Genomic DNA, 18,118 nt, shown 5'->3' on the forward strand with positions numbered 1-18,118 from the left:
CCTACGTGGCGCCATTGTTTGAAACGGTGAATCGCCTCGCAAATGTTGCGCGAAAATGCGCATCTCATTTGAGCCTTACGCAGCTTTCGCAGCCACGTCTCTGCTCTCTCGTTTCGTTCCCGTGTAAAATGCATGTGCCTGCTTGGCAGCCATCGGCAATGAACTCTTTCCAGCAAGACGTGAGAAGGACACAAACGCGCCAAGCTCACTCACTCACGTCGTTTCCTTTTATGACATGCGCGGAAGAAATGTCACTGCGCTTCCCGTAATGCAAGCCATTCAGCCAACGAGGAGCTGCCTTTGCTGATCACCACAATTTCGCGGCAACTGTGGTCCGGAGAATACGTTTCAAGCGCCTTGGTGACACCCGTCCTGCAAATCCTGAGAAAGCCGCCTGCACAATCTACACTTCTTGATGGTCTTAGTTTTTCTTCGCCAGGAGAGCTGCAGGACCATCGCTTGAGCATATGTGGAGAGAGAGAGAGAGAGACAGAAAAGGGAATGAAGGGCAGGTTTGTTAGCCAGTGTAAATAGCGGCTGGCTACCCTGTGCAAGGGGAAGGGGTGAAGCGCATATGTAGGATCACCGTGAAAGCATTACGACTGTTCATTTTTCAGTTTATTGATGGATTGGTTTCCTGGAATTCGCGGGTCTTGACATCAGAGGCACTGCCTCATTCATGAGATGCAATGGGATAGAGTGATTCACTGCATAGTATTGTTATGGGAGACTACATTAACAAAAACGTATTTAGAAGCACTGGTGGGGCTTGTAAGTCGTAGTTGGCATGTTGGGCAACATGTAGCGCGGACGGACCATTGTGAGCGGTCGTTCGGGTGATGTAGGCAGGGGAAATCGCATGTGCACTCAACATGTGCACATGGCTGTGGGAGACTGCCCTGCGCAGCTCCGATCCCACCCTACAGGACCGAGTCGTGAGGTGGGCTGAGGAAGTAGCGGAGGCCTACCACGACTGGTAGACGGACTTCTAGCCACATAATGTGGTGACAGACTCCTGCTGGGACTGGAGTACTTACACCTCCCTCTCTACCCCCCGGCCCCTCCCCTCTCTTAAAAGAGGAATAAAGTTGATTCATCAAAAGGGAGCGGCATATCGAGGGGGTTGAGAGGGTCGCGGCTAAAATAAGGTAAGAAATTGGAGTATCTGACTGTATCGTGTCGTGAAGTGTTGAGGCGTGCGTAAGAAAAGCTAATGGTATGCCCTAGTTCCAGTGATCATCCGAGGAGTACACAGAAAGTATGTCTCTCAGCGTGTGGTTCATATAAACATTCCACAAGTGCATTGAATTAGAGATGATAGTTTCTTGTAGGTTAATGCTTAGTCAAGCACGAGTGCAGAAGTTCTTCCACAGCATTCGAAAGAAAGGCGCAGTCAAAGTCAGCAGCGAGATCACGAGGGGTGCCATGATGCAGCAGCACGACGGGAAGGGGAAAGTCCGCGATATCAGTGGCATGGCTCATCTAGATGGCCGACGTGATCGCGTACCACTTCGCGTAATATGTGGAACTAATCCATTCATTGCCTAATATCAACTCGCAAAAAAGTAGCAGCAAGTATAATCCAACTTACCAAAACGCCGCAGTAGGGATGGCAGTGGGCCGAAGGCTACCAGAGGGCGTCGCAAGAAGCTCAGCAGCCTTCTTGCGACGTTGGCCGAGCTCGCAGGCTGCAACATAGAGTCGGACTGATCGATGTCATGCGAGTTCAAAAGCGAGTTACTTCGCTTTTAAACTTATTACACCGACAAAATTTTGATCCCTCCAGCAACTGAAACTCTCGCATTAAATGTTTTTGTCAGCTTATTTATTTGCAAGAGTAGACCATGCCTTCTTATTCTCCTAATTTTGTTCCCCACTGTTATTTATGAGTGTTGATTATTTCTTGCCTCCTTGTTTCACTCTGTATTACCCGTTACTTTGTGATGCTTTTTTCATTTCTTGTGTATGACTGGCTGTCATCTTGTGGTGATGCCAACTTACAAGGGGTCGGGACCTCGTCAGGCTGTCCAAGCTTTTAGTCCTGTACTCCTACATTTTTAAGGAAATAAATTGATTGATTGATTGATTGATTGATTGATTGATTGATTGATTGATTGATTGATTGATTGATTGATATAAGCCGGGTCCAATGAAACATCGTCGCACATTGTCAAAGGAAGGAGAGACGGCCAATCACCCGATGTTCAGAAAATCGTAACGTTCAAGCGCTGCCAGTGTGTAGATTGCGCCGATATGAAATATCCTCATGTAGCGTCAGGCACCATTTGCGGCTCACAGAAAAAGCATTAAATTACGAAATTGTTTCACGTGGCTGTTGCTAGATTCTACGTTCGTATGAACACCGCGGATGTATTGAACCGGGGACATCATGCTACACACGGAGACATAGTCGCTAAAATGCTCTTGATATTATGAATATTAATATTATTGGACTCCTATGAGAACAAACCTCAAGCGAATTATCGCCTGCACGTATGCCTGCCATGCCTCTTGGTGAAGAAAAAGGTATCCTACTTAAAGAAAGGCTTAAGTAGAAGTCGATGATTGGATTTCAGCGTCATCTGCGATTTAAAGGTCTCCGTCACTTTGATTCTGGGAAGCACTTCGCAATGTTGAGTGCTGCATACATTTTGGTGGCATTCTCATGCAAATGAGTTACTTCTGAAAGACGAACGTCTACCGAATTTCATAACAGCGTAAGGCAAGGGTTAAACGTTTCAAAACGGATGAGCAGCTTTATGCCGTCTTCCTGTAAGCTTTTAAGGCCCTCCTCTCCATACTTCTGCAGCGCGTCAATCGCGTTCAATGTGTAATGAAAATGAGGTTCCATTGGTCGGGAAGCACCCTGTGTGCGCTAATATTCATTGTTCTCTTAAGGCTCCAAGTACAGAACATGGCCTTCATCTTAATTTTTTAACAAATTGAAATAATACCTGTTGCAATGGCCTTCGCATATTTTCTGGTGACCCACTAACATTAAGAACCAAGCAGACGATGTATTTTAATCAGGAATTAAGTGCACTGTGCTACGTAACTGTGTTCGCCATCAACAACAATCGGAATTCCTTAGCTTTACGACATCAGCCCCACCGTGAATAAGTAAAATATACTGGTTAAACAAACTCTTTCTGAAAACAAGCTGCATGTTTGTTTATGGACGCGTTGTTCATATCTTGCAGTCTTTCCGCAGAATAGTTGTGACATGCACCTGAACAATGCGCAGCTTAAGCTGTTTTCCGTTGCTTATAATGTATTTGAACGAGCTTCATACATGAGCGTCTTCACGCAATTGTCACTTTAAGTACTAGTGGCGTTTTTTTTTTGCAACACAGACAGAGTGAGCGTTTTTCGTGACAAGAGCAGAACAAATAACCTGTCGTACATGTAACTGGTGCCTTTATTTTGCACCTTCATATTGAGTAGCGTCACTGAATAGCCATTTTTTAACCTGACAAACTATCGTAATCCTTTACTTGAGCAAGTTCTCTTTACTGTGGTAATGCACAGCGAAGCCTTTGGGGTAGCTGAAGATATCGCGAAAGCCATAAACATTGGTTGCTGTTTGCGAAGATAAAGATTCATTTTGTTTTCTCCGACTGCTGTATAAAGATAAGCGCGCCATCATCTGTAGTTTTACAGCGGTGAATATTTGAAACCGGTAGCAAATAGCCACCAGGAGTGTTTCATTCAGTCTAGTTCTTTGTAGTGGGGGTACTTACAATTTTCACAGCAAGCATTCCTATGTCGTTGTATTTTGTCGCACCGCGTAATACAGTGTTCAATACACGTGCTGGCAGTTCGCGTTACGTATACGACGGCAGCTCTACATTTTCCCTTTATTCGTAGTTTTACACAATAGTGTTTCTCATTAGGTGTTGCTTTTATTATTGCCTATTTTGGTGATATTCATTTCTTGCAAGGCTCCCAGACCTGCATCATAGCTAACATCCCAGATTGTTTGTGAATAATTTGAATGAACTGCTGCAAAACTTCAGCGGTGCGTCCATTGTGGTTTCGCAAAGAAAAGCAGGGTAAAGCAATGAAAGTGGTTAATCGGTGCACCTTCCCGATTATGTTGCGCTGAGCTTTACACTGACAGAAAGAAAAAGAAAATTGACACACACTTAGGTAGCCTTGGGTGATTTGAATGCCAAATCATTTTCACTTCTGTACTTATTTGTTTCCTCCATGATGCCTTCACAGCTCTACCTTATTGTACCTTAACCTACATTGCTCTAATTTGTGCCAACCTTAAACCAGCCTAATCAACTTTACTGTACCTTAATCCACCATACTTCGCCCTTTCCAACCTTCCTCTAATTTGTACCAACCTTAATCCACTTTAATCCACTTCGCTCTAACTTGCACCAACCTTAATCCACGTTAATGCACTTGAATCAACCTTCATCCGCTTTATTTCAACTTAATTCATTTTACTACGCCTTACGTCACATTACTCTAACTTAGGTCACCTTAGTCTAACGTTTCCGCCAGGTGGCTGCGACGTGACGTACACAATGACGCGCACACTAGGCCACACCTTTAGTCAGCCAGAACCACGGAGACGCCGTGGCGTCGGGAGGCGTGCTCGCCTCGCACTCCCGAGGCCCCGGGTTCGACTCCCACCCAGGCACAAATGTACGAAATTGTCTTTTCCAAGCCGTTAACTTACTTTGTTTACAGGAACCACCCTGAGAAATTCGGCGTCAATGCCAGTATTATTTCTTTAGTGTTTTGTGTAGCAGGTGATTTTCGGCACCATAAGTTGGTCACGCCGGATTTTCTGCCTCGTGAGACATACAATGCTTTCGCATCGCACAAGTACGGAGTTGGTGGTTGGGGCTTCGTCTCTCCGCGTCCTTCATTGTTATTTATTTGCCAGCGTAAAATTCAGCGCAATGTAATGAACAAAAAAAGGTAGTTACGCCCAGTGACGGTGAGCCTCCAATTGGTGTCACGCAGCAATTTTTCAACGCCTATACTTTTCCTGGATAGTACTGAAATGATATAGCTTGTAGATATTATGATGCAAGAAATTAGGTCACCCGTTTTTCTTTCTTTACACAGGTGCGGCATGCTTGTAAATTGAAAAAGTGGCTGTAGAAAAAAAAATGGCATATTAAAAGATGTATATTCAGTTCCCCGTGAAGCTGTCCACGTTGTGAACAAATGTTGCATACGGAACCAGAAACATCAAGAAGTTTGTTTTGACATGGTCGTGAAATGACCCAATCTTTCAATCCTGATTTTATATAACGAGGCAGCGCACCGTTAAGCTTTTGATTTAGGGAAAACGTTGCAGAAAAATAAGAGGCGTGCAGGATGATGATGATGATATGTGGTGTTTAATGGCGCAAGGGCCAGGTTTGGCCAAAGAGCGCCATGACAAGTGGTGATGTTGACGATGTATTATGGAGATGTGACTTGGCTGTAAAGTGGCCTAAAAATTGTCGCTGTAAAGTGCGTAAAATCTACGTGCTATAAAATTATGGCGATGACTAATGACGAATACTATGAACACTAGAATGTATTGGGAAAAATGATGCAATGTACAAAATATGTGAGATGCTAAAATTTTCTAAGGGCACCACTGCCTCGCCAAAACCCTTGAACCCAAGGGACGAGAGGCATGTGCTATTCGAAACAACTATCACAGCGCTATCCTCTATAGAGAGGAGGCGCTACGAACGTATGGGCTAGTTACATGTAATACAACATCTTTCAGAAAACCTAGGACAGTGCTGGTGTCAAAGAGCGGTTCTGCACCGAGTAACATAACAGGATGAAGGGGGATGTGCTGCCGGTATGCTAGGGGAAAATGCTTCTTTCTTTCATATTCGGCTTCCCGACACTCCAGCAGGACGTGGAGGACGGTCAGCCTCTCCCCGCATCTACCGCAGGTTGGAGGCTCGTTTCCAGTGAGTAAAAAGTTGTGCGTGCCAAATGTGTGTCCTATTCTTAGGCGACAGAATAGGACATCTGTCCGGCGTGATTTTGTTACAGGAGGCCAGAAACCTAATTTTGGCTTTATTACATGCAACTTATTATTTGTTTCCAGGTCCCACAATCGTTGCCAATAGTTTCGCAGTTTCCTTCTTAAGAAGGGTTTCAGGTCTGTGACAGGGACCGCAGCGGTAGAATTAACAGCGTGTGATGCAATTGATGTGGCCATCTGGTCCGCTAGAACATTACCCTGGATGCCCCTATGGCCAGGCACCCAGCATATAATCACATGCTGGTTTGATACATATGCTTTACATAAGATGGAATAGAGTTCAATTATAATAGGATTTTTGTGCTTACAGAACGACATCAAAGACTTCACAGCACTAAGGGAGTCCGTATATATAACTGATTTTTCGAGTTTTGATTTCCTTATATGCTTCACGGTCGACAATATTGCGTAGGCCTCAGCTGTGAAGATACTAGTTTCCGGATGCAGTAAATCGGATTCCGAGAAGGATGGACCGACGGCTGCATATGACACCCCCTCGCGTGACTTCGATGCATCTGTGTAGAACTCAGTGCAGGAGTATTTGTACTGGAGTTCGCGGAAATGCATTTGGATTTCAATCTCTGGAGCATGCTTTGTGACTTCCATGAAAGATACATCACATTGTATGAGCTGCCACTCCCAAGGAGGTAGCAGCTTGGTTGGATGCATTAGGGGAAGCTCGAGGAGTGGAACATGCATTTCTTCACTAAGCTCCCTCACACGCAGCGAGAAAGGCTGTCTTATGGAGGGACGATTGCGAAAGAGTGTAGCATATGTCACGTCATTAACGGTATTAAAACAGGGATGTTCAGGATTTGAGTGGACTTTCAGTAAATATGTTTGGCTGATGTACGTTCTCTGGATATGAAGCGACCACTCATTCGATTCTGCACGTAGACTTTGTACGGGACTCGTTCTGAAAGCTCCTGTGGCTAAACGGATACCTAGATGGTGGACCGGATCTAGCATCTTTAGCGCGCTCGGGGCTGCAGAATGGTAGACCACGGCACCATAATCTAATCGTGAACGGATCAGGCTCTTATAGAGATTAATTAAGCACTTCCGGTCACTACCCCACGATGTATGGGATAGAAGTTTCATTAGGTTCATTGTTTTCAGACATTTTTCTTTAATATGTTTAATGTGGGGGACGAAAGTGAGTCTGTAGTCTAGTATAACACCTAGAAACTTGTGCTCTTTGTTTACGGGTATTTGTTGTCCACAAAGTTCTAAGCAAGGATCTGGGATCATTCCTCTCTTTCTTGTAAAAAGAACGCAAGAGCTTTTGTTAGGATTGATCTTAAATCCATTATTGTCTGCCCACATTGAGACTTTGTTCAGGCCATGCTGTACCTGCCTCTCGCAGACTGCGAGGTTACAAGATTTGAAAGCTATTTGTATATCGTCCACGTAGACAGAATAAAAGATTGCCGGTGGTAATGAAGCGCGAAGCGTGTTCATCTTCACGATGAAAAGTGTGCAACTGAGCACGCCTCCTTGGGGTACACCCGTTTCTTGTATAAAAGGTCGTGATAGTACATTGCCGACTTTTACCCGGAAGGTACGACTGGACAGATAGCTTTCTATTAGGTTAAGCATATTTCCATGGATACCCATTTCTAACAAGTCTCTTAGGATTCCGTAACGCCACGTCGTATCGTACGCCTTCTCCATATCGAGGAATATTGATAAGAAGAATTGTTTGTGCACAAATGCGTCCCGGATATTTGCTTCTACACGTATAAGATGGTCAGTTGTGGAGCGCCCTTCTCGGAAGCCGCACTGATAGGGATCAAGGATTTTGCTCTGTTCAAGGAAATGAATGAGTCGCCGGTTAATCATTTTTTCAAACACCTTACAAATGCAACTTGTGAGGGCTATCGGGCGGTAACTTGATACTGAGGAAGGGTCCTTGCCTTGTTTCAACACAGGGACCACAATGGCTTCCTTCCATGCGGTTGGTAGGTACCCTGCATCCCAAATGGTGTTGAAAAGTGTGAGTAGTGTAACCTGCGTGTCATTGTGTAAGTTTTTGAGCATTTCATACATGATTCTATCAGATCCTGGTGCGGAGCTGTTGCATGCGCTCAAGGCAGCTCTCAATTCGGCAATACAAAATGGACGGTTGTAAGGCTCATTCTTTCGACCTTTTCTTATAAGTGGCTTACGTTCTTCTGTTTGTTTGTATTTGAGAAAGGATTGTGTATAATTTGTTGGACTTGACACGCTCTCAAAATATTCCCCAAGTTAATCTGCCTGGTCTTGCAGTGTATCGCCCTGTGTGTTTACCAGGGGGACTGAGTACGTTTGCCTCCCTCTAATCCTATTAACTCTGTTCCAGGCTTTGGCCTCATCCCTAAACGAGTTAATACTCGATAGATACTTTTGCCAGCTTTCTCTTCTGGCCTGTCGGCGGGTTCTCCTACCTTGGGATTTTACTTTTTTAAAGTTGACAAGATTTTCTGCAGTGGGCGAAGCGCGTAGCAACTCCCACGCTTTGTTCTGATTCCTACGTGCGATTCTGCATTCATTGTTCCACCACGGGACATGCCGTTTGCATGCCGAGCCGCCTAATTCACGTATGCATTTAGATGCGGCATCTATTACGAAGGCTCTGAAGTACTCCACAGCAGCATCGATTTCTAGAGAAGACATGTCATCCCATGATATACTAGTTAAGTTTCGGAACCTCTCCCAGTCTGCTGTGTCAATCTTCCACCTAGGAGCATGTAGTGGATATTCATTTTCTTTAGGTGATCTTAGCAGTATAGGGAAGTGGTCGCTGCCGTAAGGGTTGTCGGCAACTTCCCATTCAAGTTCAGGCAGTACAGACGGGGAGACTATGCTAAGATCTATGGAAGAATAGGTTCTGTTTGATAGCGAGTAATATGTGTGTTGCTTCTTATTCAACAGACACGCACCAGAAGAAAAAAGGAATTGTTCGACAAGACGTCCTCGCGCATCTATATGAGGGTCGCCCCACAGGTAGTTATGAGCATTGAAATCGCCAAGAACAACATAGGGTTCCGGCAATTCATCAATAAAGGACTGAAATTCATGTTTGCTTAGTTTATAATTTGGGGGAATATAAAGCGAGGAAATAGTGATAAGTTTTTTTAGAAGAATAGCCCGAACCGCCACTGCCTCAAGGGCCGTTCGTAGCTGTACACGTTGACAGGCTATGCTTTTTTGAATTATAATTGCAACACCACCCGATGATGCGACGGCATCATCGCGATCTTTGCGAAATGTTACATACTGTCGAAGAAAGTTTGTGTGTTTGGATTTTAAGTGTGTTTCCTGTAAACACAGCACTTTTGGATTGTGTTTATGGATAAGTTCTTGAACATCATCAAGATTCCTAAGTAGACCTCTGACATTCCATTGAATGATTTGTGTATCCATATTTTAAATTTAATTGGTGCTGTGTTTACGGAAACGGAAGGGATGTCTTAGATTACAGAGCCCTTTCGAGGCCCTGTAACCGGGGTTTTGCTCTTTTTGAAGCGTTCGAGGGAACCTCGCCGCTCCTTAGGCGCCTGGGGCGCCTTGGGGGTAGGTGTAGTGTCCATTGCCTCTTGTGAGGCGCCGGACACGTGCTCTTGTGAGCGAGAAGTTACCAGGGAAGGGCCCGCCTTGGAGGGCAAGACCCCTGCGCCCACCAGCCCTGAGGTCGATGGGGTTCCCTGGGGGATTTGGCTGCGCCGGCCATTGCCAGCACTGGAAGGGACCTGGGAGGTTGAGGCAGCCTCGGCTGCGCCCACCTTCGGGGTCGATGGCCCCTTTTCCTCGGTTGGCGGAGCAGCGCTAGCTGCAACCACCGTGGGGGCAGATGGCGTTAACTGCCGACTCACTGCGTGTGGGTCGGACAGTCGCCGGAGGCCGTTGTGACGCTGTCCCCTGACGCGCCACTTCGGCAAAGCTTTTCTTTGGCAGGTATGCTACCCGCCTGCGTGCCTCTTTGAACGTTATATTTTCCTTAACTTTAATTGTTAAAATTTCCTTTTCTTTTTTCCAAGAGGGGCACGACCGCGAGTACGCGGCGTGATCCCCGTCACAATTTACACAGTGGAGAGCGTTCTCACAAGCTTCAGAGGTGTGTTCTTGATTACTACATTTGGCACAAGTTTGGCGGCCTCGGCAGCTCTGCGAGCTGTGGCCAAAGCGCTGGCATTTGAAACAACGGAGTGGGTTGGGCACGTACGGCCTAACACGGAGCTTGATGTACCCGGCCTCGATTGACTCGGGCAGAACACTTGAACCAAATGTGATTATTAGGTGCTTGGTCTGGATCTCTTTGCCATCTCGCCTTATCTTAATTCTTCTGACATTGATAACATTTTGCTCACTGAAGCCCTCCAGGAGTTCCGCTTCAGTTAGTTCAAGCAGATCGTCATCCGACACAACACCGCGGGTGGTGTTCAATGTACGGTGCGGGGTTACTGTTATGTGGGTCTCCCCAAATGACACTAGTTTCGATAGTTTTTGATATTGTTTCAAATCGCGGAGCTCCAAGAGGAGGTCACCGCTTGCCATCCTGGACACCTTGTAACCTGGACCAAAAACATCAGTCAAGGACTTTGACACAAGGAATGGTGAAATGTTTCGCACTGCTTTGTTTGGCTTTTCGGGGTGAATAACATGGAACCGGGGGAAATTCTGCATTTGGTGTCCAAAAACTGAAATACATCTTCGGTGCGCCCTCGTTTCTGAGGGCGATCGGGAAGTTTGGGGAAGGAAGTTTCCATGAAAATATATAAAAATTCGGCAACAGCGCCGACCGCCCACCACGGAGCCCAACGAGGGGACGCGGCAGAGCTTGCATGCAAGTCTGCACGACGCCAGTCGTACGCCGCCACTATAACCAAATATGGTGTACCCAAGGTTGGATAGCCACACAGGGTTAACCCTTGCCGCCAAGAATAAGGAAGTAAATAGAAGAGAGAAGGAGACAGGAAAGGTGGAAAGTAAGGGAAAGACGAAGGTTGTAGGAAGAGAGAGACAGGAAAAGGCGACTGCCGATTTCCCCCGGGTGGGTCAGTCCGGGGGTGCCGTCTACGTGAAGCAGAGGCCAAAGGGGTGTGTTGCCTCCGCCGGGGGGCCTTAAAGGTCCAAACACCCGGCATTGGCTCAACCCCCAGGATCCCCCTTTCCCCGGACACGGCTAAGCCGCGCACGGCTACACGCGGGAGGGTCCAACCCTCGTGTGCTCGGGTCCGTGGTGTCGCAACACACCAAACGCCTGCTTGCGCAGACGCCCCTGCGGGGGAGGCCTGCAGGAGTAAGATATGCTAATAAAACAAGAAGGCCATGAAGGTACGAGTAACACAAAAGCGCAGTACTGCATTCGTTATAATATATTTTGACTGCTGCTTTCTGGTACAATACTGAGACCAATTTATTGTGCTATTCGCATGCTGACGATGTTTCGAACTAATGAACAACTGTAACGTGAAACCTGGTTAAACAGGGTCCAACTTTCTTGTCTTCGTCGTTCTTTTGGTCCCTTGTCTATGTATGCGCTGTAAGTGATGTTTGAAACAATGGAATACCAACTAGCCCGTACCCAGACCTTGTTTCTCCTAAGGTTGAATCCACATTAGCCCGCTTATGCGAACAGAGCAATATGTTTACATTTGCTGCGTCGTTGAACCTATATTTAGTTATACGTTTACCCTAAGTCTCTCCCAACCAGCAAGAAAGAAAGAGCTCATCCACAGCCCACTCACCAAAGTGTGCCGAACATGAAAAACAGAGAAACCGGCGCCTTTGAAGATAAGCGGAACTGAAGAACTGAGTAACATCTCCATGGAATCCCCAAGTGTACGGGATCTCGCAGCGTACGCGGACATGAAACAGACATTTCCGGGCGTTGAAGGCCCAATGACTCTAGTGGCCCCCTGGACTAACCAACGCGCGCAAGAGGCTTTACCGCTGAGAGCTACTTCCAACCCAACGAGCTGCGGCGAAGGTACCCCAGCAGTGTTCCTCGTGATTGAGTTCTTGCTTGTGGTTTCCTTCTGCCGGCGTTTCCGCTTTCCAGAGTGCACTTCGCGGGTAGCCGGCGAGATCGGTGCACTAGGTCAAGTGTCCCCAGTGATCTAACTGCATCTAGATAGTGGCATTAGTGGCCCGCGCCTTTCATGTTAGGAACACCGGCACGAAACAAGTAGTGCCACTCGAGCCTCCTCGGACTCGCTGTGTCTAAAGGCAGCGTCCAAATTATTGCGCGCATTAAGGACATCAATCGGCAACTCCTGAGTGCGGCTGTCGGTGATGCGGGAATAGCGACGCCACAAGAAACAGATACCCTTACCTCTTCTAAGGGAATGGAAACAACGTTACCTTGAAGTGGTGACAGCGCCGTAATGCTATGTTTATCGCTCCACGCTTAGTATCATATATGTTCAATGCAATGTGACTTTTATACTATTTGACTGAAAGTGAGAAAGCATTCTTCTAGGGGATTAACCAAACAGGCATTCTCTCAAGGTCAGTTATTTTGTTGTTACCCGCCGCAATTTCTCGCTGGCAATGACATTGCTCTGCTGTGTTGGATGTGGCGGGTTCGATTCCCGCAGTGGCGGCCTATTATTGGTGGGAGCGAAATGAACAACGCTGGTGTAGTTAAATTTAGGTGCACGTTAAATAACCTCAGGTGTTCCAAATGAATCCACAGTACCCCAATACGGCACGCGATATCAGTCCATAAGACTTTTGATAACGTCGATTCTTACGATTAAGGTGCCACACCCCGCTCTCACGGCGTGTTCTATTTGAGGCTCCTTTCACAATTTTACGCATAGCCTTGCCTCAAGGTGACGCTCCGCTGAAGGTATCATGTCCTCATGGCTGTGGCATAATATGTGTGATATATAAAATCCATATAGGGCATGATCGGTAGCTCTATAGGAAGCACAAGTGTGCTTCCGTTTATGGATACTACATATATATTTTTTTGTTCATTGGTTCATCTTTGGTGACGCTTTCAGGAAAGATTAGGAAACCGGCATCAGTAAAATTGTTCTGAAGCCTTCTGCCACGGCAAATGGAATTGCAGTGATATTGATTTCCTTTTTGTAACCACACTTGCCGCCGAAAAATATGTCCGCCAATAAAGATAATAACAATAATGTTTCCCTAATCGCTGTTACAATCCACCCCCTTTCTGCTGTTTGTGTGAGACAGGAGATAACATAAAGGCATGTGTACAAAATACTTAAAATCACCATATTAGATACTCAGAAATAAAGCAGGTGCAGTACGATGACAGTAAGCGCTACTGCATGGTACTTCATGAAGCTCGTATGTAGATCAAAAAGACAAGCTTTAACATAGAAACAGCCAGAAAGCAACAAGGTAAGAAGCTAAGAAAGATAAAAGTCGGGAATGCAGAGGGTTAACATAGACGAGCACGTTTGGTGCCCAGCACTTAGTGGAATATAATATCAGCAAAAATCAGCGATTGCACCTGCTGTAACTTCATTTACTGAGAGAGCAGCAGACTCCCGGAAAGGACGTCACTATAGTTTAAAGAACAGCCTCTGATTTGCAAGGCGCACAAAGTGGTGCTCATCTGCTTCACTATTGCCTGCTGGGGGACCCAGAGTACATGCACAGCTGCCACCACGCTGAGCCAGTAAACATGTTCGGTTACGACCTGCGACGACCACTAAGGTGGCACACTGTCGCACAGGCTCTAATTAATGCTAGCTGCAATGAAATAAGGGCTGATGAATATGGTGCTACGCCGAAGGCAGTGCAACGTAAAAGATCGTCTCAAAGCGCCAGCTGCATGAGCGAAGAATGGGGTAAGGGGTCGCACTGTCGCGTTTCGGATAAAGCTTGCTTTCCGAACTTTCCCGGACTTTCTTGGCCATGACTGCTTGGTGCTGCTTCCGGGTGCTGTTTCTATCTTGCTCAATAGCTCACACCTCGAAAAAAAGAAGACTCAATCCCGCCCTGCCACTTCGTGAGATCAAACCTCTAACCTACAGCACAGCTGCCCCATGGCATAACCGTAAGGCCAAAATCGCACGTACCCTTCTGTCATGACAACGCCATCCAGGTCCCTGAGCAGGGTGTCTACCAAGTTGACATTTCCAAATTCCTGGAGTTTTCCAGGTTTTCCCTGAGTGCCTTTGCGAAATTCCCTGAGTAATGCGGAACTATGTTTTATGTCAAGACGGGCTGAAACCAAATCACCCGACGTTGTCTCCCTCTAATAAGCATATGAAAAAAATGGACAGCAAATAAAGTGTCTTCGAAAAAAATTACAAATCGAGTAGGACCTCCTCAAATACAAATAAAAAGCAGATGCATGCGGAAGCAAATATTTTCGAATACGAGCTATTTCTATCAACTGATAGCTAGTTCAGTGGTATGAGGCCCGATCTTTGTCACAATTGAGATTCTCTCTGAACTGCTCGTAAGTCAACCTGAACGGTCCTGACACACTCTCAGCACGCGCACTACGCCTCAGTATTGTGTTTCACTGCTCTAAAGAGTTTATTTTGGTTTGGATGAGGAAATCCTGCATCTCGGCGTCAGCTAATATTTCGTTTGTTGAGCTCGAAACGGCGGCAGCACGCTTTCTTTCCCGCTCATTCCCCAATGGTTAGGTACTTTCTGTTGTTCTCCTCCTTCCGCCACTCGTTCGCACCACGGATAATTTGAAGCACCTTCTTGGTCAGTTTCACAGTCCACTGCCGAATTTTCGAACTCCCTAGGGACCGCGATGACATCCGAAAAATCGGCCAGTTGGAAAAAATAAATGCATGTCATTTACTGCCCTTAAGGGCTCAATTCGCCACATGCACATTCGAAAACGCTCTGCAGGCATGTCACTACACGTATTAGGCATATTGGGGCTCGTACTGTGACAGGAAATACCGGGTGCACGCGTGTATAGTTAAGGAATACGTACTGTGCCCTGTGGCAATAGCCCCTGCTCACGCTTGTTATGCTTCACTGCAATACTTTTGCGTATGCTTCACCAAGTAACATTTCACTCCAGAGGCGAAGCTGACTCTCGGGAACCGGCAATATGCAACGGACCATGCTTTCTAAGCTTCTAAGACAATCGCGATGACCACAAAGGCGGAGGCCGTGCCATTGCTGACAGCAGCGAATTCTTTCAATAAAAAACGCGGCACCCAACGGCACGAAGCTTCATAGAGAACGTCGAAGCAGCTAGGCCTAGCGTTGCTGCAGAGGTGGCTATGGCTGCCAGCGGATCTGCGTGCGAGAGCGCCGGTTCCAGGCGGCGAGGTAATCAAAATGGCAGCGGTGGTGGCATGGACTAATGCCGTTTCGGACCTGCGGTCACGGCAAAATGTTCGGAAAATTGTTTGGTTAAAAAAAATTAAATTATGGGGTTTTACGTGCCAAAACCACTTTCTGACTATGAGGCCCACCGTACCGGAAGACTCCGGAAATTCTGACCACCTGGGGTTCGTTAACATGTACCTAAATCTTAGTACACGGGTGTTTTCGCATGTCGCCCCCATCGAAATGCGGCTGCCGTGGCCGGGATGAACATTGCATGTTGAAGAGTTCTTGTGTCCGAAATTTCTGACGTTCTGACACATGACTCTATGGGGTAAGTGGTGGTGTCGCGATGCCATCCAAGTAATCCGGAATCGGAAAATCGGTCGTTCACTGTACACTGACAACTCCTTCAGCCGACGACAGGGCGTCAAAGACGATGCATTACGATTCCTGTCTGTTACTCGAGCCAGCATTACCGCGACTTTCGACCCTCTCAATAAAATTACAGCTAATTTTCCGTAATCGATGCGAAAATTCCCTGAGTTTTCCCGGAGTTTTTCCATACTACTCAAAATTCCTGTGAATTCCCGGTTGGTAGACACCTTGTTGAGGTGATCACCGCTTGTGTCACAATTGCGTATCGCGGGTACGCGAGAGGGCGTGTACACGAGCCAGTTTTCCTTTACGCTGAAGATGCCGGAATGAAATTGGTAAACTTAGAGCATTTCGTTAACCTGTAGCGGCACGAAAGGATGGCACAATGATTCAGACATATGCGTTGGATCTACGTATATTTATAGGTTTTTTCTTTACAAGCTGATTGCCAGGCCACATGACACACGCGAAAGGCCGTGCTAAGGATAACTATTATTCCCGCGTTTGCTTGAGGCCCACTTAGGCGGCCTCAAGAAAACTGGTTTGTGTTTGTACATACTCTCGATTCTGAAACCAAATCGCTGTTATGCGACTTGGCACCGGCGCCAATAACCTGAAAGACCTAGATCACGTTGTGCATGAGATAAGTATATATATGGGCATGTGGCCTCATGGTTAAGAGATCGGGCTGTTGTGCCTGGAAGCCCCGATTCAATCCTATCCCTGGTCGCGTTTTCATTATTATTCGAGAGGTTTGGAACGGGGTGAATGAGAAACCTAGAGCAAAGTGCGGCAACGAATTCTTCACGCCGATGCGATGAAGGTTGACAATGGACCGCTAACCAAAAGTTCCGCTTAAATGCTCCGTTTCTTTAATAATTGTTTTAGGTGCTACCTTAGGGCATGGTTATATAAGGGTTCTTGAACGAAAATACATATTCGACTATTGCATGAAAACAATAAAGTCGACAGAATCGTCCAAATGCAAAATAATATACAAGAAGGTAGCAAAACCTCCAAAGCGTGCGAGAATAAGAAAATAAAGAAGAAAAAGAAAGCTAAATTAAAGCATAATAAAGAAAAACAAAGCAAATGCTTAGTCGCAGCTTAAGGTTACCCAGCAACGCGCACCCACTGCATAAGGCCATAAGTAAACCGATTAGCGTCTGACATACAAACGGCATTCAATATTTCATTTTCTTCCAATGGGTTCAGGTGAAGTGGTGTGAAGAGTTCAAGATAACTTCCGAAAAAGATATATCATACCTTCGGATATCGGGTTATATGTTCGTAGTTTTTACAGGTTAGGCAAATATTTCACTCCATGAAGCGTGGTTCTTTTTATAGTAAGTGCAGTGAAGCTAAAACAAAAAACGAATAATTATTGTCGTGTAGAGGGCCCTTTTTTGCAACATGGAATTTAACGCAGTGACGAGGCCACTACAATGCCTTTAACAAGCATTATTGAGAGAGAAATAAAACTCAAACCAATTGCAGAATTATTGGGGTTTCCGCAAGAATTCACTCAACGAGAAAATTGTATGAAAAGCCGTAGCTCTCTTAAAAAGGGAGAAAGAAAACTTGCATTCGGAAACAGAAACGCTAATACCCATGTTCTTGAGCCAGCTCAATTTGCGAAGCCGACTGCCGCGAATTCGCGTGTATTTCCAAGGCCGTATTTTTATTGCCTACTGCGTGGTGTAATTTTCAAGAAATTCTGAACTCGGAACTATTCAGGCCTAATTTGGCAATTCCATGTTTACGTGCCGTTTTCGAGATGGTTATAGGACTGTTCGCAGTGGCTTGAAAATTCCTTCAATCTTTCTTCACCATTTTCTCAATTTCCTCCTGAGCATCATCATCATCAGCAGCAGTAGCAACACCAGCAGCAGCAGCCTATTTATGTCCACTGCAGGATGAAGGCTTCCTCTCCCTGCGATCTACAATTACCCGTGTCCTGCGCCAAACGATTCCAACTAGTGCCCGCGAATTTCCTAATTTCATCGCTCCACCTAGTCTTGTACTGTCCTCGGCTGCGTTTCGCTTCTTTTGGTGCCCATTCTGTAACCCTAATGGTCTAACGGTTATTTACCCGCGCTACATGACCTGCTCAGCTCCATATTTTTCTGTTGATGTCAATTAGAACATCGTATATACCCGTTTGCCCTCTGCTCCAAACCACTCTCTTTCTGTCTCTTAAAGTTATGCCTAACATTCTTCATTCCATCGCTCTTTGCGTGGTCTTTAACTTGTTCTCAAGCTTCTTTGTCAGTCTCCAAGTCTCTGCGCCGTATGTCAGCACCGGTAAAATGCACTGATTGTATACTTTCCTTTTCAATGATAACGGTAAGCTCCCAGTCAGGAGCTCACGATGTTTGGCGTATGCGATCCCATCCATTTTTATTCTTCTGTGAATTTCCTTCTCATGGTCAGGGTTCCCTGCGGTTAGTTGACATA

The 18,118-nt window shown here is 46.0% G+C and overlaps 1 long non-coding RNA gene across 3 annotated transcripts in view; it reads right to left on the reverse strand.

The window, feature by feature from the left end:
* Positions 1 to 18,118, reverse strand: part of LOC139061113 (uncharacterized) — a 705,274-nt gene that overhangs the window by 495,770 nt on the left and 191,386 nt on the right. For all 3 annotated transcript variants that reach the window (XR_011515178.1, XR_011515177.1, XR_011515179.1), the window contains one exon: positions 1,592 to 1,688. This is a non-coding gene — a long non-coding RNA (uncharacterized lncRNA). The remainder of the gene's footprint in view (positions 1 to 1,591; positions 1,689 to 18,118) is intronic.

Source organism: Dermacentor albipictus, chromosome 6 (assembly GCF_038994185.2).
Source record: "Dermacentor albipictus isolate Rhodes 1998 colony chromosome 6, USDA_Dalb.pri_finalv2, whole genome shotgun sequence".
In the NCBI taxonomy this organism is placed as follows: domain Eukaryota; kingdom Metazoa; phylum Arthropoda; class Arachnida; order Ixodida; family Ixodidae; genus Dermacentor; species Dermacentor albipictus.